Raw genomic sequence first — 22,189 nt, forward strand, 5'->3', positions numbered from 1 at the left:
GAATGTAGGTAAGATCAGGGTGGGACAATTGTCCAGGTGTTATCTCAGGCCTGGGGGAGGTTCACAAAGCTGGGGGAGGAGAATGGATTGCTGAGACTGGACACAAAGATTGCAGAATTCATAGGCCACAATGAAAGCCCAATCCAGCAACTGTGTGAAATCAGCTCTGACTGGGTCAAAGGGAACTCTGGCAGAGGCAGACAGTGACCACCAATGCCAAAACCAACCAACTCCCAAGAAAAGAAACTCTGAGCATGAGGACTAACAAATGCAGCCTTCCTAATGAATTTCTGTTCTGCCAGTTGATGGGGTCAGCACAAAAGACACAACTTTAAGAAGTAAGCATAATTTTCTATAGTTCAAAAGAGCAAAGAATTAAAAAAGGATAAGTAATGCACCAAATAATTAGTCCAAAAGATTGCCTGTAGTGATTAATAAAGACCCTTGAATGACTGACCCCATGGGAAGGTGACCCACATGGCAGCAGTTTGGGGAGGACTGTTGCCCCTGTGATGGACTCACGTTGCAGCAGTTTGCAGACAGCTGTTGCCCATGGGATGGACTCACTCTGGAGAAGTTTATGGAGAACTGTCTCCTGTGGCAGGGACCCCACAGCGCAGCAGAGGAACAACCCCTCTCCCTGAGCAGAAGCCACATATGATGAACTGACTGTAATCCCCATTCCCCGTCTCCCTGTGCTGCTGGGATAGAGCTGGGAAGGAGGGAGGGCAGGGGGGAAGGTGGTTTTAAGGGCTTATTTTATTTGTTATCCTGCTCTGATTCTGTTAGTTCATTTCATATCTCAAAACTGAGCCTGTTTTGCCTGTGATGGTGCTTGGTGAGGGATGACTCTCTCAGTGCTTATCTCAACCCATGAACCCTTTGTTACATATTTCCTCTCCCCTGTCTGACTGTGGAGAGGAGTGAGTAAGTGGCTTTTGCGGGTGTGTGGCATCTGGTCAGCACCAACCCACAACATTTGGGTTCCCCCCAAAACCTGGTCAGGGCTCAAGAAGGAACCAAGGGAGTTGGCTTTGATGATGTGCCTCCTAACAAGGCCACATATCTGATTTCATTGCTTTAACTTCCCCTAAACATGGAAAGATAAATACACTTGTATCACATTACATATTTCACTAATGATCATTGATATTTCACTAATTAGCAGATGCAAGTATCATATAATGTTTGGTTGGAAGGTTCATCTGGAGATCAACTTTGGCGCAGGGCCTGCTGTTCAGGCCTCAGTGCTTCAATTTCCAATGTCAGTCCCCATCTGATAGAAGTTTTCCCCTGCGTTCATCCAGGTGCCCAAAGACCACCAGCCAGGCATCTTCCCAGTGTGGATCATGTGGAACATAAGTCACCAGGTTTTCACCCAACATGGATCACCAGGAATGTGGATCACCATGTTTTTTCACAATATGGGTCACTGTGGATAATGCAACATGGGTCCTCTGGTGGGTGATAAAGTTGGAGCAGGAGATAAAACTCTTCCTGTAGTCAGGGCACTTGTAGGGCTTCCCCTGCTCATGTGTCCATTGGGGTGAAATCAAGGCAGAGCTGTAGGAGAAGCTCTTCGCACACTCAGGACACTCGTAGGGCCTCTCCCTGGTGTGGATGTGCCGGTGGCTGATGAGAGTGGGGTTATGCCTGAAGCCCTTCCCAAAGTCAGGGCAGCAGAAGGGCCTCTCCTCTGTGTGTGCTTGATCACACATGACCAGATGGGAGCGCCTCCGAAAACTCTTCCCATACTCAGGACACTCGTGGGGCTGTTCCTCACTGTGGATCTTCTGGTGGTAGATCAGGTGGGATCTGAAGCTGAGTCTCTTTCTGCAGCTGGGGCACTGGTAGGGCCGATCCCCAGTGCGGACAAGGTGGTGGGAGAGAGGATGTTGGAACTCTGGCTGAAGCTCTTCCTACGTTCCCTGCACTTGTAGGGCTGCTCTCCAGTGTGCAGGCTCCGGTGGATGATGAGGTTGGAGTCATCACTGAAGTCCTTCCCACATTTCAGGCACTTGTGTGGTTTTTCCCAAGTGTGGATCTTGTGGTGGCAGATCAGATGGGATCTCTGGCTGAAGCTCTTTCCCACATTCCAAGCACCTGTGGTGCTTCTCACCAATATGATGCTGCTTGTAGACCACCAGGTCTGAGTTCTGGCTGAAGCTCCAGCTGCCTTCCTGGCACAGGGTGGTTTTTTCCTCCTTGGAGCACCCTGGGCTGGATTTGGAGCCCTTCCTCATGGGATATCTCTGGGGTTTTTCCTCCCCGTTGGACTCCTGCGCTGTGGAGGCGCTCAGAACAGCCTCTTCCTCAATGCTCTGCCAGGGGGATTCCTCCATCCTGGTGTCTGCCTGCAGCTCAGTGCCTGAGGAGAGGAAGGACAAGGAGAGGATGGGATTTGCCTCTGTGCCAGAGGGGAGGGGAAGGAGATCCCCCAAATCCATCAGGATGGTGTCAGCAGCAAGGCTGCCCTGCAGCCAAGGGCGATGCTGGGCTGGGAGATGGAGCAGCACAGAGGGGAAAGGGGCAGTGATTCCTCCTCACCTGCCTCAGTGTCCCGGGGCCTCTTCCTCTTTCTTACAGCCTCCTTCTCCATCCAGCCAAAGCTTAGAAATGACAAATCCTGGTTTTGGGGGAAAACAAGGTATGGGACTGTTGTGTAACAAGGTGTGACAGTGTTGGGGTGGGGCTTCCTCCTGTTCAAATCCATCTCCAGAACTCACCAGGCATTCTGTATCAACACAAACCTCCAAAACAAGATGCAGACCAAAAACCCCTCCTGTGAGAAAAGAAGGGCACCGGTGAGTTTTTCAAGAAGCAAGAGCACACACAGCTGACTGTGCTTGTGAATGAGCAGCTTCTGGATTTTTGCAATTCCCTTCAGTGGGCACAAAAGCCCGTTGCTCTGCTGCTTCGTTCTTCGCCTTCTGTGATCTGCACAGGACTGAAGCTGAGCGAGGTTATTCAGCTTTGCCACTTTTCAGCATCTGTGCTACACGTGTGCACTGTGACATCTCTCGGGATCTTTGACCTTTGCCAGGCTGTAGTGTGCCCATTGGTACAAACACCTTTCCATGGTCTCCTGACTTTCGGGTTCTGGGGGTCTCCCCTATGCAGGATGCTGGGGGTCCTGCATGCATTTAAAGTTAGATCTCTACAGGGTCCCCAGGCTCTTCAGGCTGTGTGTGCTCCTGGCAGTTTCAGGTGTCTTCCCTCTATGGTCTTCCCACTTTGGGGTTTTTGAGGCTCCCCTTCTCTGGGCTGCTTGGGGGTACGATGGTGGTTCCCCTTCTCTGAGATCCAGCTTATGAATGCCCAGGGTTTGGGGCATCCCAGGGGTTCTTTCTCTCCTGACTGTGTCCCAGGGATCCTCCTTCCCTCTGCTGTTGGGGGTTCTGGCTTCCCTCCTGTGTTGGTTTTCTCTCCTCCTATCGAGACTGCCTTGGGTCCTCCCTCTTAGGATCCTGGTTTCAGGGCCCTGGGGCTCCTCCCTCTTTCTCCTGCCCCTCCAACCTTCTGGGGGTCCCCCAGCACCAGTTTGGCCCCTCTCCCCACACCGGGGATTCCGTGTTTCCCCCTAGCCTGGCTCTCCCTGAGGTCTCCAATACTGCTGTCCTTGCCAGCACCCCTCCATGCTTCCCCATGGCTCTGGGAACCCTGCACTGCACCACCCATTGCAAGGACCCCCAGTATCTCACTAAGGAGCATTTACAGCTCAGCCTTGAAGTCCTGCAAGCTGAAAATATCCTACTCTGCCCAAAAAAGAGTCCCAGGGACGCCCCAAGATATTTGGGCCGAGCTCCTCTTCTCCAGTTACCTGCGAAACGCAGGGAGGGAGAAACCCCAGGGGCAAGCTGGGCTGCAGAAACAGTGACCACCTCCTTTTCCCTCTTCCTCCTCCTTCTCTCTCCCTACTCCTCCTCCTCCTCCTTCTTAATTCCGCTTTTTTTCTTCTTCTTTGTCCATCCTTTCTCTCACTCCTTCTCCATCCTTTCTCCTCCTCCCCCCACAACAAATACGAACACTGCCTGGAGCAGCTCCTGCCCTTGGATGTTTGCAGAGCTGTTCTCTTGGGCTCCAATGTTTTAAGGTCACTTAAAGAATCACCAGGAAACCCATCAGCAAAAACAGGCCTCATATGAAAATGACTCTACAACAAAGTTCCTTGGCAAGGTCCACTCTGCCGCTTACTCGATGCTTAAAGCACTCTGAGAAACAGCAAAAATCAGTCAATCCAAACTGAAATAAACCCAGAACCATTTTACTGGATGCTGGGGGTGGGGGGCATGGAACAGAGGAGCAGGGGAGAGAAAAGGATAGAAAAAGGTAGTGATAAAAGGAATATGGAAGACTCCACTGCTGAGTCACAAGGGTCAGAGTTGACACCTGTGCAGAACTGAGCCTGGATTTCAACCGTTTAGGCTTAAAGCCCAATGGCACTTAACTGAACAGCACTTAACTGAAACTTAATCACTAACTTCACACAGAATTTATTACACCACAACAGGAACATACCCACAGGCCCGAATCTTCCCACCAGGAGCAGGGCAGAGCCTCGAGGAGGAGCGGGGGGCTCAGCCCAGCACCATTCAGGGTGCCCCAGGGGCAGCAAACAGGAGAGTTCCCAGCTCACAGGGGCCCCAGCGCACGGAGGTCGCTGTCGCAGCTGCTGCAGCCCAGCAGAGCTCCAAGGGGGCAACGGGGAGCCCGTGCTCAGAGACAGAGACACACTCCAGAGCTGCAAGGGGCAATAGTAGAGAGAGCTTTATTGTTTGAACCCAGCTTCATACAGGGGGTTTGAAAATGCCCCAGTCTAAACCGCTCATTGGTCTGATCTTAACACCTCTCAGTTCTCTGAGCAGTGAGATGTCTCAGCTTGGGGTGCAGGTGTGATTGGGTGAAATTGCCCAATAAAGCCAGCTTGTACTGTAACTCACTCACTCAGGGCTGCTGTTTATAGGGCCCAAGGGATGGGCTTTATTCACAGACATTGTCCATCCTGGCCCAAGCTCAGGCTGGTGACTTTCTGGGAAAGGTTGAGAACTAAAATATGATCCCATTTGGGATGCTATTCAAGCGAAAAGAAGAAGTTTCCAAGGCTGTTAGTTAATAAGCAGGAGGTTTTTGGACAGCACCAGTCCCTGGAGCAGATAGTGCTTGTGGTAAGCGCCAAAGGAGCTGAGCCCAGGGTTTGATCATCAAGGCCAAGGCCTAAATCACATTTCTCAGATCATGCTTTGGCTTGGGGAAGGATGGACGGGCTCTTCCCCGAGTGTGTCCACTGATGCTTCACGAAATCTGAGCTGCTCCAAAACCTCTTTCCTCCTTTCCCACACTTGTAAGGCCGTTCCCCATGGCTGGTAGGCAGCGAAGGCGGAGGGAGGTGTCCCTGCCACAGTGCCTGAGCTGCTCCTTGGTGCAGGTGCTCCTGCCCATGAACCTCACCTGCTCAGGGCCCTTCAGGGAGTGGCACTGGGCCTTTCCCACCCTCTGAACACCCCTCTGTGGGCACAGGCAGGTCAGTGGCACCTCAATGCCCAGCCACCCCCTGCGCCCCACAGCAGGTTGGGGGCTCAAGAGGCCACCCCTGCCCCCTTTCTCACACCCCTGCCCCCTTTCTCACACCCCTGCCCCCTTTCTCATTCTGCCACGTGCCCGCCGCAGCACCGGCTGCTGAGTGGGGGGAACCTCCCAATGGATGGAGGGCTGGGAAACCCCCAGAGTGGATCTACCCCCTCAGAGCCCCCCGGAACCACCCTGGGGATGAAGCGATGAGGAACACGAAGGAACCCCCATGAGAGCATGTTTGCACTGACCCACCACCTCTTATACCCCCTCCACAGCCCCAGTTCCCCTCGATCAGTTTGGGGGTGCCCTACCCTCTCTCTTGCTCCTTTTGGGGATCCCTCCCATATTTCCCCCCTCTTCCCCCATTTTCCCATCATGTCCAGCTCCCCCGCTGACCTGAGAGCTCCTGGCCCACAGCCAAAGGGATAGAGGAGGAGAAAGCGGGAGGAGGAAGAGGAGTGGGGAGAGGAGGTATCTCATGCATTCACCGTTCACTGCAACTGCAGCCCCTCCGCCCCAGGAGGACTCACATCCCTCCGGTGAGCAGGGACAGGGAGCTTGTCTCAGGTATCTTGGGCAGTCCCCAGGAGCGTTGTTTGTGGGGGGCATCCTGTGGCTGCTGCCGGCAATTGCCCGGTGCTGGCCAGGGGTGTGGCACGCTGGTTTGGGGACTCCCCAGGAGAGCCGAATGTGGGAAAGCCTGGGACCCCTGGAGAGGGGAAAATGGAAATGGGCAGCACTGGAACTGTGGAACCTCTGGCAGACTGGAGGGGAAAATGGAAATGGGCAGCACTGGTACTGTGGGACCTCTGGCAGACTGGAGGTGGGGGTAATACGGATCGGGGAGAGCCCTGGGTACCCCGGAACTCGGAATGGGGGGCCAGGAGAGGAGGGAGCCCAACAGCGCAGGGGGGCACAGAGCTCCCTGAAGCGCAGGCTGGGAAAAGGGGGAGTCTGAAGAGGGACAATTCCTGGGACTGCCAGCAGGCTTGAGACAGGGAACCCCTAATACACGTGGGACCTTCAGCAGCTCAGGCAGGGGGAGCCCCAAGAACCTCAAAGTGGAGAGATCAGAGATGGGTTTTGGGCTGAATCTTGGTGTTTTGAAAATCTCTATGGGCACAAGATGCCCAGTGACTTCTAGAGATAGACTTGGGCAGGAGGAACTGCCAACCCAACAGGCTCACACCTTGTTTACCCTCCCAAAAAAGGATTTCTTATTCCAAAACTTGGCCAGAAGGAGGAGGAGGCTGCAAGGAAGAGGAATGTAGGAACGCAACCAGCTAGGATGAATAGTGGTTTAGCCTCAGTGGCATACACAGGAGGCATCAACCCTAAACCATGGGAAACAGGATACTGAAAGAGAGCTATCTGGTCAGGTCATGGTGAGAAGAGTGTGGTCATGGGAGTTAGCATGTTGATGGTATGTTAATGGAACTATTCTGCATTAAGTCATGTTCTTGTTCTCAGTTGGTTCAGGACCTGTCACATGTAAGGTCATGTTCCAAGGTTGTGCTGCTGATAGGACCCCTGCCCTCAGAGTACCCCTACATATTGTTATTGTTACCCCTGCTCCATCACCGGATCTTAACCCTCAGATCCTGTGGTTTCGGTGTTTGGTATTTTGCTCTTAAAGTCCTCTATTTTTCAGGCCAATCCATTGTTCCCGTCCCTCTGTTTTGCCACATTGTCTCCAGCTGGACTGGACTCGGGGCTGCAGTGAGCCTGACTGCGACAGAGGAAGATAGCCCAGGACACCCCGGCAAGTCAGGAGGAAGTCACTGCCCCTTTCCCCTGCTCTGTCTTTCAGCTGAAAATTGCCCTGGGCTGCAGGACAACCCCACTGCTGATGCTGTTCTGTTGGGGATGGATTGAGGGATCTCCTTCCCCTTCCCTCTGCCATGGAGGAAAACACCATCCTCTCCTTGTCCTTCCTCCCCCGGGCACTGAGCTGTGGACAGAGACCAGGGAGAACAAATCCCTGCCACAGGACCTCGTGGAAGATGCATTTTGAGCAGCTTCACGATGCAGGAATCCACTGGGGAGGAAAAGCCCCAGAGATCCCACATGAGGAGGGGCTGCAAACCCAGCCCGGGGAGCTGAGAGGAGGAAAGACCCTCCTTGTGCTTGGAAGGCGGCCAGAACTTCAGCCAGAGCTCTGACCTGGGGGTCCAGCAGCATATTCACACCAAAGAGAAACCCTCATCCACCAGTGGGTGCACACGGGGAAATGGCCCCGAGCGTGAGGAATGTGGGAAGCGCTTCACTCAGAGCTCCACCCTCATCCTCCACCAGAAGACCCACGCAGGGAAATGGCTCTACAGGTGTTTGGAATGTGGGAAGAGCTTCAGTGACCGCTCTCACCACCCCAGCCACCAGAAGGTCCCCACTGGGGAATGGCCCTGTGAGTGTCCCAAGTGGGAAGAGCTTCAACTGGAGCTCCCACCTCATCACCCAGAGTGATGCCTTGACCTCACACCACTGGTGCCACGTGTAAGGGAAGCCCTGCAAGTGCCCTGACTGCGGGAAGAGCTTTGTCCAACTTTATCACCCATCAGAGGACAAATATTGGATGATCCATGGTGACCCCCATTGGGCAGAGACCCAGTGGTCTACACCGGAAAAAGATATGTTGGCCAATTTTCCTGCTGAACCACATTGGGCAGAGACCTGTTTACCCACATTCCAAGTGATCCACATTGGGAAGACAACTGGCTAGTGATGTCCACATCCTCCTTGTTCCCCACAGGCACCCCGATGAATGCAGGGGAAGAAAGACCCATTAGAATGCAGACCAACATTGGAAATTCATTGGGCAGAGCAGTCTTGTTGACTTTAGACCCCAAAAAATCTCACCAGCAGCCACCACTCATTTCTTCAGGAGGCATCAAGCAAAACTGGATGATCTTTGAGGTCTTTTGCAACCAAGAGGTCTTTTTAATTCAATTGTTCTAATTCCCTATGGCCCACAGGCATCTTCCACAAACAAGTGGTGATGGATTGGTGCAAACACCAAACTATTCAAATCAAAGGCTGCAAAAAGGGCTCTTCCCACCCAAACAGCCCAGCTACAGAGATACTCACAGGACACCAACACGCAAATCCTTCTGTTTGGGCCTTCGTTTTCTTTTGAGCCATTTTAATCTCACAAACAGATGAAATTGGGGCTAAAATAAAGGAATTAAACAAAGATCTTCAAACCCCAACTATTTCAATTTGATTTAAAGGAGAATTTGGGATTTAGGGGGATAATCCGGAGGATTTGGGGATTTTTATGGAGATTTGGGGTTGTTTTCCTCAAAAATACGGCTGCTCATGCCAGGTGATTGGGGTGTGCCAACAGTATGTGTCCCTGTACTGGAGTACCTGAGCCCATCTCTTCTCCAGTAATTCCAGTTGGGTGTTCCACTACTGGGCCTGGGTGTTCCCATATGGGGTATCCCCTCAAAGTGCCCAAATCGCTGTTGAAGTGCTGGAGCTGCTTTAGGTTATAGATGTTCTTGTCCATGAACCTCACCCACTCAGGGCCGTTCAGGAAGTGACTCTGGCCTTTTCCCATCCACAGGAACACCACTGTGCGGGCAAGGGGATGCACCCCCCTACCCCCACCACCCCACATCAGGCTGGAAGCTCAGGGGGCCACTCTGGACTCCCCTTTCCAGCCCCCAGTCTGCCCCATTGCCGCTGCAGCACCAGCTGCTGTGTGAGGGAGGCCCCCATTTGCTCCTGAGGGATGGACAGGGGGACTGGGTGTGGATCTCACTCCCCCTCAGAGCGCCAGGGAATCGCTGCAGAGATCAATGACGGGGGACGCGAAGGGTCCCGCACTGGGAACCCTTTCCCCACTGTCCCACCTTCCCTTACGTGTCCTCTCAAACATCTTTCAGTTCCCCCTCCGCTCAACCCGCAGCCGGGGGTCTCCCAGCACCACCAGCAGGGCCCCAGCTGCCGCCCCTCGCCCCATGGCCGGGGCCGGGCAGGGAACAGCAGCCCCAAAGCAGCCGCGCTGCGCTGGGAGCGCCAGTCCGGAGCGGTTTGGAGTGCGGGGGCATCAGCCGTGCCCGGGCAGGGCCGGGCCCCGTCTCAGCCGCCCCCTGCATGTGGGGACAGCTCGGGGCCCCCCGGCGCCCTCCACGTGTTCCCTTCCCAAATTCCCTGGCAGGGAGCGCTGGGCTGGGGGCCACAGCTGGAGCCCCGGCTGAGTGCTGCGGGTCTGCGGGCACTGCCAGCACCGAGCGCTCTGCTGGGCTGGGCGCTGCCTGAGGGATGGGGCTGCAGCAAGGGGGGACAGCCTGCTCCAGGGGCGATGTCCAGGGACCCTCAGAGGCCACTACCAACCCCCTCCAGCGGGCTGACCCCGACCGGGTGCAAGGTGCCACCAAAACTGCTTTGTCCCTGCCCTCTGCACATGGACAGGGGAGAGAAAATAAAAGGAAAGGCCCAGGAATTGAGATAAGCACCAGGAGGGATTGCTCCCCAAACACTGTCACAGGCAAAACAGACTCACCCTGGGGAAAGGACCTCAATTTATTACCAACCAAATCAGAGCAGGATAATGCACCTTGTTCCTCCTGCTGCTGCTCTGGGACAGAGGCTGGGAGTCCTTCCCCTGTCCCAGCGTGGCTCCCCACAGGTCCTTCCAGCAAAGCTGTTCCAGCGTGGGCTCCTCTGCCCAGGGATCCACAGGGCCCTGCACGGAGGCTGCTCCAGCATGGGCTTCCCACGGGCTCACATCCTTCATTTTGGGCATCCCCCCGTTCCAGCACAGGCTCCTCCAGGGGCTGCAGGCAGCTCCGGCACCTGGAGCAGCTCCTGCCCCTCCTTCTGCCCTGCCCTGGGAGTCTGCAGAGCTGTTCCTTTCACATGCTCCCACTCTGCTCTGCACCTGATTCCATCTGCACAAGAACTTTTTCCTTCTTGAATCCATTATCCCTGGGGTGTCACTGCCATCTCCTATGGGCTTAGCATTGGTGAGTTGTGGATCTGTACAGAAGCTGTGCTGGCTTTGCTGGACATGGGGAAATTCCTGACAGCTTCTCATAAAAGCTACCCCCTGTAGCCCCCTCCTTCCAAAACCTGGCCACACAAACCCAGTACACCTGGAACATGGATCAGCAGGCCTCGGCCCAGTGAGGGTCACAGTGAATCATCCAATGTGGGTCCTCTGATGGGTGATGAAGTTGGAGCAGCAGATGAAGACCTTCTCACAGTCAGGGCATTCTCAGGGTGTTGTGGGGTGTCCACAATGAGCCTCTGTGAACGACCTGCACTCCCAGAGCCCAGAGCAGGCTTGCTTAAACTGCTAACGAACAGTCTTTGTGTGGAGGTCCAAATCTGGTTTATTGCCATGAAGAGGGTCCAAGGACAGACGGCTGAGGAGAGAGTTTTATATGGGGGGGAAAAGAGGCAGATCCGAGGGTCAAGGGCCAATGGGAACTGAGTACAAGTGGCACAGAGGAGGGGCAGCAAACTGGGAACCAATGAGGTAACCAGGGGCAGAGCACCACAGTAAACCGGGACCACAGGGGACAAGAGAGGGGAGAACATTCTAGGGGCAGTACCTACAAAGAAAAGAGGGCAGTTGAACTGGGTGATACCAATAAAGCCTGTTGCATTAACATGAGCCTGGAAATGCCTATGGGTGAGACCACTGTATTCTGAGGGAGTCTCTCTTGGACCCTCGTCACCTCTGCCCTTCCAGGGCAATGGGGGGCCCCTGGGCCTCCACAGCACGGCTTCCCTTACAAGTGGGACTGTTGGTGTCGGGTCAAGCCAGAGCTGCTGGAGAAGCTCTTCCCACACTCCCCACACTCGTAGGGCCTCTCCCCGGTGTGGGTGCGCCGGTGCAGGGTGAGGTGGGAGTTGCGGTTGAAGCCCTTCCCGCAGTCGGGGCAGCGGAAGGGCCTCTCGTCTGTGTGAGTGCGCTGATGCAGGAGGAGATGGGAGCTGGTCCGAAATCTCTTTGCACACTCAGGACACTCATAGAGCCGTTGTCCACTGTGGATCTTCTGATGCTGGATCAGGTCAGACCTGGTGCTGAAGCTCTTCCCACACTCCCAACACTCAAAGGGCCGTACCCTGGAGTGCAGGCGCTGGTGGGTGAGGAGGTTGGAGCGGTCACTGAAGCTTTTCCCACATTCCCTGCAGTTGTAGGGCCGTTCCCCTGTGTGAATTACCCGATGGCGGATCAGACAGGAGCTCCGGCCAAAGCTCTTCCCACATTCCAAGCATTCATAGGGCCGTTCCCCAGTGTGGATCATCTGGTGCCGGAGGAGGTGGAAGCTCCGGCTGAAGCTCTTCCCACACTCCATGCATTTGTGGGACTTCTTCCCCACGTCACGCTCCTTCACCAGCTCTGAGCTCTGGCTGAAGCTCTGGCCACCTTCCTGGCACAGGGGGTCTCTTTCCTCCTTGGAGCACCCTGGGCTGGGCTTGCAGCCCCTCCTTGTGCGGGATCTCTGGGGCTTCTCTTCCCCATTGGCTTCCTGTGCTGTGGAGGTGCTCAAAACAGCCTCTTCCGCAATGCTCTGCCAGGGGGATTTCTCCTCCTTGATCTCTACCTTCAGCTCAGTGCCTGGGGGAGGAAGGACAAGGAGAAGATGGGATTTGCCTCCGTGCCAGAGGGAAGGGGAAGGAGATCCCCCCATCCATCCCTGGCAGGATGGTGTTGGCAGTGGGGCTGTCCTGCAGCTGGGGGCCATGCTGGGCTGGGAGATGGAACAGAAATGAGGGTGAAACGGGAAGTGACTTCCTCCTCACCTGCCTGGCTGTCCTGGAGCATCTTCCCCTTCCTTGCAGCCTCCTCCTCCATTCAGCCAACCCTTAGGAATGATGAATCCTGGTTTTGGGGGAAAACAATGTGTGACTGTGCTGGTGGTTCCTCCTGCCCAAGTCCATCTCTAGAAGTCACCAAGTGTCTTGTGTCCATGAAAACCTCTGAAACACCACGATGCAGAAGAAAAACCCCCTCCAAAATATTAAGATTCAGCACAGGAGTCCTCCAAGATTCCCCCATCTCTGCTCTCTCCATTTCGGGGTCCTGGAGGTCTTCCCTCTCCTGGGTCCTGCTTAGGGTTGCTGGAAGTTTTAGCGGCCCTAGGGGTCCCTTCTCCTCCGAGTCTCTGTTTCGGCTGCTGGGGGTCCCAGGGCTCCCACTCTTCAGCCTCGCCCCACTCCCCGATGCCGGGGACGTCCCCCCTCCCAGTCACCCGATTCAGGGTGGACGGAATCCTGCCCTCCCGGTTAACTCTGTGCTTCCTCCTTTCTGCTCTCCCGGGGCTATTCCAAACACGCATCGCCCCCTCCGGTGTCCCACAGCAGGGACAGCCAGAACCGGCGTCCCCTGCCCCGGCCGGGCGATCTCCAGCTGGGTGCGAGACCCCGCATGCTGCCCCGGGATCGCCCCGAACAAAACGGGGGCGCCCCAGATATGCGGGCCCGCTCCCCTCCCTCCCTCCCTCCCCGGACACCTGCAGGCGCTCCGCGGGCCGGGAGGGCTGCGGGCACACGGCGCGGGGGGCACGCGAATTTCCTCCTCCTCTTCCTCTCCCGCTTTCTGCTGCTTGTTCTTCTTCTCCTCTGCAGATCAGACAGCTACAGCAGCTGACCTCCTGGCCCTGCTACATCAGCTCGAGGCAAGAACCAAAATGTACACCCCCTCCCTCCTCCTCGTCGTCTTTCAGCTTCTCCTCCTTTTCCGGCTCCTGCTCCTCCTCTTCCTCTTCCCTTGCGCTGCCATCGGCTGCGGGGCGGGGTCGGGACACGGTAAGAAGGGAGAAGGTGGTACCGGAGGTGGGTCAGCCCGAGCCGGGATGGGGACAGCTGGGATTCGGGGGACGATGGGGACGGAGCGGACAGGGAGGATGAAGGGAGGTGGCACGGCGGGAAGGGGTTCCCAAAGGGGGTCCCTTCACAGCTCCCTTCCGTAATCCTGAGGGGCTCCCTGCGGCTCTGGGGGATGCGGATCCTCCCTGGGGGGCTCTGGGGGTTCCCCGCACCCAGCAGCCGGGAATGGGAAAGGGGGCTCCGGCACGGCCTCCTGAGCCCGCAGCCGGCTGTGGCGCGGCACACCATGACCCGTGTCCCTGCCCACAGAGCGGGGTGCCAGCGGACGGGACAGGCCAAGTGCCGCTTCCAGAACGGCATTCCAGAGCGGAGCTGGACAGGAGCAGCTCGGGCACTCCGAGCTGCACACACAGCTCTGCATCATCCCATGCTGATTCTTGTCTACGTCTCACCCAGCTCTGCAAATTCTCTTCTTCCATCTGCATTCATCACCCACCAGCACCGGCACACGGGGAATAGCCTTACAAGTGTGAGGAATGTGGGAAAAGGGTTCCGAGCATCTCAGATCTCATGAAACATCAGTGGACACACTTGGGAAAATCTCTCCCCAGCCCCTCCTCCTATCAGGCAACACTGTGATCTGAGAAACACTTGTTTAGGCCTTGGCCTTGACAAGCAGCCCCTGGGCTCAGCTCCTCTTGAGTTTATCACCAACATTGTTCCAGGGACCGGTGCTGTCCAACGAGCTCCAACATCCTTGGAAACCTTTTTTTTTTGCCTGAGTAACATCCCAAATCATATTTTAGTTCTCAACCTTTCCCAGAAAGTCACCAGCCTGAGCTTGGGCCAGGATGGACAATGTCTGTGAATAAAGCCCATCCCTTGGGCCCTATAAACAGCAGCTCTGAGAGAGTGAGTTACAGTACAAGCTGGCTTTATTGGGCAATTTCACCCAATCACACCTGCACCCCAAGCTGCAGACATCTCACTGCTCAGAGAACTGAGAGGTGTTAAGATCAGACCAATGAGCGGTTTAGACTGGGGCATTTTCAAACCCCCTGTATGAAGCTGGGTTCAAACAATAAAGCTCTCTCTACTATTGCCACTTGCAGCTCTGGAGTGTGTCTCTGTCTCTGAGCACCGGCTCCCCGTTGCCCCCTTGGAGCTCTGCTGGGCCGCAGCAGCTGCGACAGCGACCTCCGTGCGCTGGGGCCTCTGTGAGCTGGGAACTCTCCTGTTTGCTGCCCCCGGGGCACCCTGAATGGTGCTGGGCTGAGCCCCCCGCTCCTCCTCGAGGCTCTGCCCTGCTCCTGGTGGGAAGATTCGGGCCTGTGGGTATGTTCCTGGTGTGGTGTAATAAATTCTATGTGAAGTTAGTGATTAAGTTTCAGTTAAGTGCTGTTCAGTTAAGTGCCATTGGGCTTTAAGCCTAAACGGTTGAAATCCAGGCTCAGTTCTGCACAGGTGTCTACTCTGACCCTTGTGACTCAGCAGTGGGGTCTTCCATATTCCTTTTCATCCTTACCCTCTTCTGGTTTTTTCCCCTCACCCCTTCCTCCCCCAGAACCTCCTGAGCTACATAAATGGTTTTGGGTTTATTTCACTTTGGATTGATTGATTTTGGATTGTTGTTTGGTTTTTCTTGGTGTGCTTTAGCCAGGTAGTCTTCTCCTCCTCTATCCCTCCTTCTCCATCCCTTCTCCTCCTGGCCCAGGCCCAGCACCCACTGGTGGCTCCCTCTTGCCCCCAAACCCACAGCATCCCACGGCAGGGGCAGGGATGGAGCTGGGGCAGGTCGGGCTGGGGCAGCGCTGGGCTCTCGGCCGCTCAGCTGCACTGCCAGGGCAGTGTGGGGGCCCAGGCTGGACGCCCTCCATCTTCCTCCTCCTCAAATTCCCCTCCTGGGGGGCGCTGAAGGTGAGGGGGGTTCGGGTGGGGTTCAAGTGGGGAATGTTGGGCACTGTGGGTCTGCCTGGCAACTGGTGAGGCATCGGCCAAACCCCTGCAGAACTGGGGGATACCCTGCAACCCCTTCAGGAACGGGGACTCCTGGGCCTCATCATTGCCAGCCTTCAGCTGTCTCATTTCAGACCCCATCCGACCCCTCCTAATCCCCATCCCACTCCTCCCAATTCACATGCTACTTCTCCCAAATCCCCTCCCACCCCTCCCAATCCCTATCCCATCTGCCCCAGTCCATATCCCACCCCTCTGGATTCACATCCCACCCCTTCGTTCCCCTCCAGGGTTTGGAGCGCTGTGGGATTGAATACTTTTGGGGTGGTATTGAGTCATTTTGAGGTGGGATCAAGCCATTTTTGGCTGGGATGGAGAAACTTTCAGTGGCATTGAGTGTTTTTGAGGTGATGGATAGAACCCCTCACCTTTTGGGGTGCAAAGTAATGGAGGAAACTCCTCCAAATTCCCTCAAAAATCCCAAATCCTTCTGAATATCCCCCAGACTAGAAATTCCCCCGCCCCAGTCCCTGTAAAATGGTGGGGTTTTACACATCTCTGACAAGGTTCCTTATTTTTACCCAATTTTGGGTGTTTTTAAAGGACAGATCACAAGAAAATCAAGGCCAAAATTAAAGAATTTACATGTCAGCATTGTTTGAGTATCCGTGGGTTTGGGTTGGGTCGGATTGGGTTGGGTGGGTGAAAGAGCTTTTTTTGGAGGGGTTCCCACAAAATTGTCTCCAAAATCTTGGTCTCTGCCAGTGCTGGATTACCATGTCTGTGACCAGCTTGACTCACCAGGCTGATTCAAGTCCCAGCATGGTCACCGTAGATAACACAATGTGGGTTCTCCAATGGGTGAGCTTGGAGCAGTGCACAAAGCTCTCCCTGCAGGCAGGGCACTCACAGGGCTTCCCTTACCCGTGGGACTGTTGGTGTTGGGTCAAGGCAGAGCTGCAGCAGCTCCTCCCACCCTGGGGACACTCACAGAGCCTCCTGCTGGTGTGGATGTTCGGGTGGCAGATCAGGTTGGAGCAGTCACTAAAGCTCTTTCCACACTCCCTGCACATGCAGGGCTGTTCCCCAGTGTGGGTGCTCTGGTGGCAGTCCAGGCAGGTGCCTCACCTGAAGCTCTCCCTGCATTCCAAGCGTATGTAGGACTGTTCCCTAGCGTGGACACTGCTGGTAGATCAGATGGAAGAGGAGGCCGAATCTCTTTCTGCATTCCGAGTACGGGGGGTAGGGCCATTCCTCGTGCGGATCTTCTGTTGGCACATCAGGCTGAAGCTCTGGATAAAGCTCTTCCCACAGTCCAAACACTTCCAGGGCTGTTCCCTGTGTGGATCTTCTGGGGGCAGCCCAGGCTGGAGCTCTGAGTGAAGCTCTTCCCACATTCCTCACACTCACAGGGCCACGTGCATCCAGTGGTGGATGAGGAGGTTGGAGCTGTTGCTGAAGCTCTTCCCACATTCCAAGAAGCCCTTGTAGGATTTGTCCCCATCATGAAGCATCTGGTCAACCGCCAGGTCAGCTGCCTTCCCAACACAGGGTGGTTCTTTCCTCCTCAGAGCACCACGGGCTGGGTTTGCAGGCCCTCCTTGTGGGGGATCTCCATGGCTTTTCCTCCCTGTTGACTTCATGTGCTGTGGAGCCACTAAAAATGGCCTTTTTCTTAAGGTACTGCCATGGGGATCTGCTCTCTCTGGTCTCCGTCCACAGCCCCGTGCCGGGGGGAGGAAGGAACAAGCAGTAGGAAGGAAAAGGACAAGGAGAGAGAAGAAGGAAGAAGGTGAGAAAGGAGATTTGCCTCCATGGCAGAGGGAAGGGAAAGGAGATCCCCCCAGTCCATCCCTGGCAGGATGGCGTTGGCAGTGAGGCTGTCCTGCAGCGATGCTGGGCTGGGAGATGGAGCAGCAGAGAGGGGAAAGGGGCAGTGATTCCTCCTGCCCTGCCTGGCTGTCCTGGAGTATCTTCCCCACAGTCTTCCCCATCCAGCCAAGGCTTGGGAATGACAAATTCTGTTTTGGCTGAAAGAAATCAAGGTATGAGCTCATTGGATTGGGGTTCTCCTACCCCAGTCCATCTCATGTATATCTGTATGGTCATCTTGTATATCTAAATGCCTCAGAAACATGAACACTCAGTGTCAAAAACCCTCACAGCAGTTCTCCCTTCCTAGTTGTCTCTTTCTGGGGCTCTGGAGGTGCCCCTTCACTGGGCTGCTGGGGCTCCCGTGGGTTCTGGCACCCTCTGCTTGGGTGCTGTTTAGAGATGTTTGAGGTGTCCCAGGGGTGCTTTGTCCCCTAACTCTCTTCTTAGGCATGTTTGGGGATCCCAGGGACCCCCGATAAGAGAAAAGGGTCTTAATGTCTTCACAAAAGACTAGGTCTGAAATAACCAATCACGTTCTGAAAGAATGCATGCAGAGGCCCTCAGGAACATTCAGCTGTATGACTTTGTTGCAGAACCCAGACAGTTTGAACTTATGAGCTTTAGGGGAATCTGCAGTAGGTGGTTCGGGAAGGCTGTACCTCAGGCAATGGGGAAACAAAGACGGCAGTACGCGGCCAAAAGTTTAGGATAAAAGGAGGTTGCATCCTCCTTTTATGAGGGGAGTGCCCACATGGGTGTGCCCGAGCGGACTCTCTCCCTTTGTTCGGAAAAGGTTGCAGTGCTCCTCCGTCTCCTTTGTGAGCACCGGCTCTTCACAGGGTGTGTGATTGTCCCTCGCACCCGTCTCCGGGCTGCCCGCTCTGCTCTCCCCTCTCCGCCCCAGGCTGCCGGCGGTGCTGCCTCCTCCGTGCCCCATTTCAGGGTGCCGGGGTTCCCCCCTCGGCTCTCCCAAAGCGCGGTGTCCCCCACGGCCGGCTCCGTGCGATCGCCGCACGGCTGCGGGACCCCGCACTCCCCGGGACACCCCCAGAAAATCCCACCTGCAGGGGCTGCCCCGGACACCCCCAGAAAATCCCACCTGCAGGGGCTGCCCCGGGACGTTCAGGGCGAGCTCACCTGCAGAACGCTGCGGGGAAGGAGACGATGCTGCCGGGGGCGGTACAGTGAGCGGGGGACCCCCGAGCTTCCTCCTCCGTTTTCATCCCCCCTCTTACTTCTTGCTCCTCCTGGTCTTGCTCCTGCTCCTCCTCTTCCTCCCCCGCTCTGCGCCACGGCCGCCCTAAGCTAACCCTAACCCCACGACAGCACCGGCTACGGAATGGGGTGACCCCCCCAACCCTCCAAACACCTCCACAGGGATTGACCGGGAGCCTGGGAACTCCCCTCCCCAATGTGGATCCGCCTCCCTCCTGCCGAGCCCGGAGGAGCAGCTCCGAGGCGCAAGTGATGGAGGACAGCCGGGGATCCCCATAGGAACCTCTTTCCCGCTGCCCACCTCCCCTTATCCCCCATCTCCCACCCTTTCCTGACGTCCCTCCAAACTCCAGCTACCTCTCACCTCGGTTTAGGGGTGACCGACCTCACATCTACCTCACAATGGGGTTCCACGCCCCGTTATTCCAACACTTCTCCCGCTTTTCCACCGTTACCCCTTCCCGCCCGCAGTCATGGAGGCTCCCCATGCCACCAGCACTCCCAGTACGGCCCCAGCACTCCCAGTACGGCTCCAGCACTCCCAGTACGGCTCCAGCACTCCCAGTACGGCCCCAGCATTCCCAGTACGGCCCCAGCACTCCCAGTGCGGCCCCAGCACTCACAGTGCGGCTCCAGCATTCCCAGTATGGCCCCAGCTCCCCGCATGCCCCATCCCCAGCGCCGGGCTCTCCAAGGGGCCCCACTCCAAGGGTCAGAACCGTGTGTTCACTTCTGGAACAGGGAATACCTAAGAATCCACTCAAGTCTGGGGGATACCACAAAACAACCTGCTACTTGGGGGCTTATTCTGAAAGCTCTCAGGAAAAAGATCCTTCCTTCCTTCCTTCCTTCCTTCCTTCCTTCCTTCCTTCCTTCCTTCCTTCCTTCCTTCCTTCCTTCCTTCCTTCCTTCCTTCCTTCCTTCCTTCCTTCCTTCCTTCCTTCCTTCCTTCCTTCCTTCCTTCCTTCCTTCCTTCTCTTCCTTCTCTTCCTTCTCTTCCTTCTCTTCTTTCTCCTGTTCCTTCAAGTTTCTTCCTTCTCTTTGTTCCTTTTTCTCCTCCTCCTTTATCTTTTTTTCTTCTTTTCCTTCTCTCTCTCCTGCTTCTCTCCTCACCACTTTTTTTACATGTTCCTTCCTCTTTGTTCTACTTCCTCCTTCTCCTTGCCTCATTGCTCATTTCTCTAATTTTTCTTTTTCTTTTTCTTTTTTCCATCCTCTCTCTCTTCCTTCTCTTTGTTCTTTCCTTTCCTTCTTCCTCCGTCCCTCCCCAGACAATTAGCTGTGGATGGTGATGGAAGGGGACAAATTCCCACAGCAGAACCTTGTGGAAGAGGCCGTTTTGAGCAGCTTCATGGCTCAGGAATCCAACAGGGAGGAAAACCCTGGAGATTTCCCATGAGGAAGGGCTGCATGCAAACCCAGCCCAGGAGCTCTGAGGAGGAAAGACCCTCCCTGTGCTAGGAAGGCAGCCAGAGCTTCGGCCAGAGCTCAGAGCTGGGGGTCCAGCAGCAGCTTCATGATAGAGAGAAGCCCTACAAGTGCTTGGAGTGTGGGAAGAGCTGCAGCTGGAGCTCCCACCTCATCCACCCATCCATGCTGCGAACGGCCCTACGCATGTGGGGAATGGGGGAAGAGCTTCAATGACGTCTCCATCTTGGCCTCCCACCAGCAGCTGCACATTGGGGAACGTCCCTACAATAATGGATAATGTGGGGAGACTCTCCTCCAGGCAAGCTCCTCACCCACCAGAGCCTGCCCGCGGTGGAATGGCCCTTCAAGTGCCCTGACTGTGGAAAGAGCTTTGTCCACAGTCCCACCTGGTCATCCACTGGCACTTCCACAGCGGGGAAAAGCCTTATGAGTGTCCTGAGTGTGGGAAGAGGTTTTGAGCAGCTCAATTCTCATCAGACATCAACAGACACACATGGAGGAGAGACCTTATGAGTATCCTGACTATGGCAAGAGGTTTTGGAACAGCTCACATCTCATCAGGCATCAGGAGGCACACACCAGGGAGAGGCCCTGCGAGTGTCCCAAATGTAGGAAAAGATTCAGCTTTGCTTTGATGAGACACCAACAGACCCACCAGTAAGGGAAGTCCTACAAATCAAATGCCATGACTATACAGGAAGAGCTTGAGTTGAAACTCTGAGCTCATCACCCACCAGCACCTGCACATGGGGGAGAAACCATACAAGTGCCTGGAATGTGGGAAGAGCTTCAGCTGGAGTTCCACGAGCACTTGGGAGCAGCCCTACAGCTGTGGGGAATGCAGGAAGGGCTTTAGCTGGAGCTCTGGCCTGATTTGCTACCAGAGGATCCACACAGGAGAACCATCCAGTGTGAGGAATGTGGGAAGAGTTTCACTGATGTCTCCAGCCTCATCACCCAGCAGTGCCTGCACACTGGGGAATGGCCCTACAAGTGTCAGGAATGTGGGAAGATCTTGGGAAGGATGAAAGTTTGACAAGAAAGTCTCACAGATATGTATGCTTGGCAGAAAGATTTTTAAATATAGAGTCAGAAAGGATAGAGATGGAAGCAAGTTTTGATATAAAAGAAAATTGCTGAGTCAGTCTTACTGGATAACCAAGAAGGCAAAGGGTGTGTTAGTTAGAAGGGGTTTTTATGGCTTAGAGCAAAGGATAAACCCACCTCAAACAAGAAGATGTTTTTACCAAGCAGAAAGATAGCACAGGCAAACAAGAAAGCAAAGTTGCAAGTAGAAAAAAGGTCTCAGAATTTTCCACTGCAAGAAAACTGATAAACAGCTTCTAGCTTAAACTGTAATGTACTGACTTTTAGTGATTGGTGAACAGTAACATGAATATGGTAATTATAGTAGTTATGATAGGCTATGGGTAATAGTTAAGGTATAGATTGGTTCTGCTGTGTTAAGATGCTCAGCAAAGAGAAGTATATAATGCAATGTAACCAAAACCAAAGGGTCTCCAGGCCTGCCTGCAGCTGGAGCTGACAGCTGTAGGCACAGCTCTGTCACCCACGACCCTGCACTGCTGTAACCTCTTGGATGGAATAAACTGCATTTTGTATACAATAAACTGCATTTAGGAGACTGCCTGGAGTCCCACATCTCTCATTCAGGCTCTTACAGGAAGAGCCGTAGCATCCCCCACTACCTGATCTGCCACCAGAAGATCCATGCTGGGGAGCAGCCTTACAGGTGTCCCTAGTGTGGGAAGAGGTTTCAGAATGGCTCAGATCTCATCAGGGGATGCACACAGAGCAGAGGCCCTTCTGCTGTACCAGCTGTAGGAAGAGCTTCAACTATAGCTCCAGTCTCATCAGCCACCAAGACATTCAGAGCTGGCTGAAACCCTGTGGGTGTTGGGAGTATGGGAGGAGCTTCTGCAGCTCTGCCTTGACCTCACACTGCGCCCATCGCAAAGGAAGCCCTTGTGAGTGCCCCAGGGGGGAAGAGCTTTGGTTATTGGTCCAACTTCTTCACCCACTGGAGGACACACACTGGATGGTCCACACTGACCCACATTGTGCAGAGACCTGATGAGCCATGCATATGCAGAGCTGGGATGCATTCAAGAAGCAGCTGGTTTTTTGAGGCCTGTGATGAACAGGCATAATTTGAGGACTGGGATGTTCCCCAAGTGACCACCAGAGACCCTTAAATGACCCCCAACTCTAATGTAAATGAGTTCCAAGAATTGATTTAAATATGTAAAAGAATTTGAGAGGAATGTTTAGCATATATGTATGAATTTGGAAAATATATTAATATATATTAGTTATATCAATACAAACAAATGTG

At 54.7% G+C, this 22,189-nt stretch overlaps 2 long non-coding RNA genes and 1 pseudogene across 2 annotated transcripts; 1 reads left to right on the forward strand and 2 right to left on the reverse strand.

The window, feature by feature from the left end:
* Positions 1–1,157: 1,157 nt before the first annotated feature.
* LOC134432831 (zinc finger protein OZF-like) lies at positions 1,158–13,327 on the reverse strand (annotated as a pseudogene).
* Positions 13,328–15,944: 2,617 nt separating this feature from the next.
* Positions 15,945–19,322, reverse strand: LOC134432840 (uncharacterized). Its single transcript, XR_010031406.1, has 2 exons — positions 18,287–19,322; positions 15,945–18,248 (listed from the first exon to the last, which is right to left on the reverse strand). It is a non-coding gene; the product is annotated as an uncharacterized LOC134432840 (long non-coding RNA).
* On the forward strand, positions 16,332–21,478 carry LOC134432838 (uncharacterized). Its single transcript, XR_010031403.1, has 2 exons — positions 16,332–17,104; positions 19,674–21,478. It is a non-coding gene; the product is annotated as an uncharacterized LOC134432838 (long non-coding RNA).
* The last annotated feature ends 711 nt before the right edge of the window (positions 21,479–22,189 follow it).

The sequence above is a fragment of the Melospiza melodia genome (genome assembly GCF_035770615.1).
Source record: "Melospiza melodia melodia isolate bMelMel2 chromosome 7 unlocalized genomic scaffold, bMelMel2.pri SUPER_7_unloc_1, whole genome shotgun sequence".
Lineage (NCBI taxonomy): Eukaryota > Metazoa > Chordata > Aves > Passeriformes > Passerellidae > Melospiza > Melospiza melodia.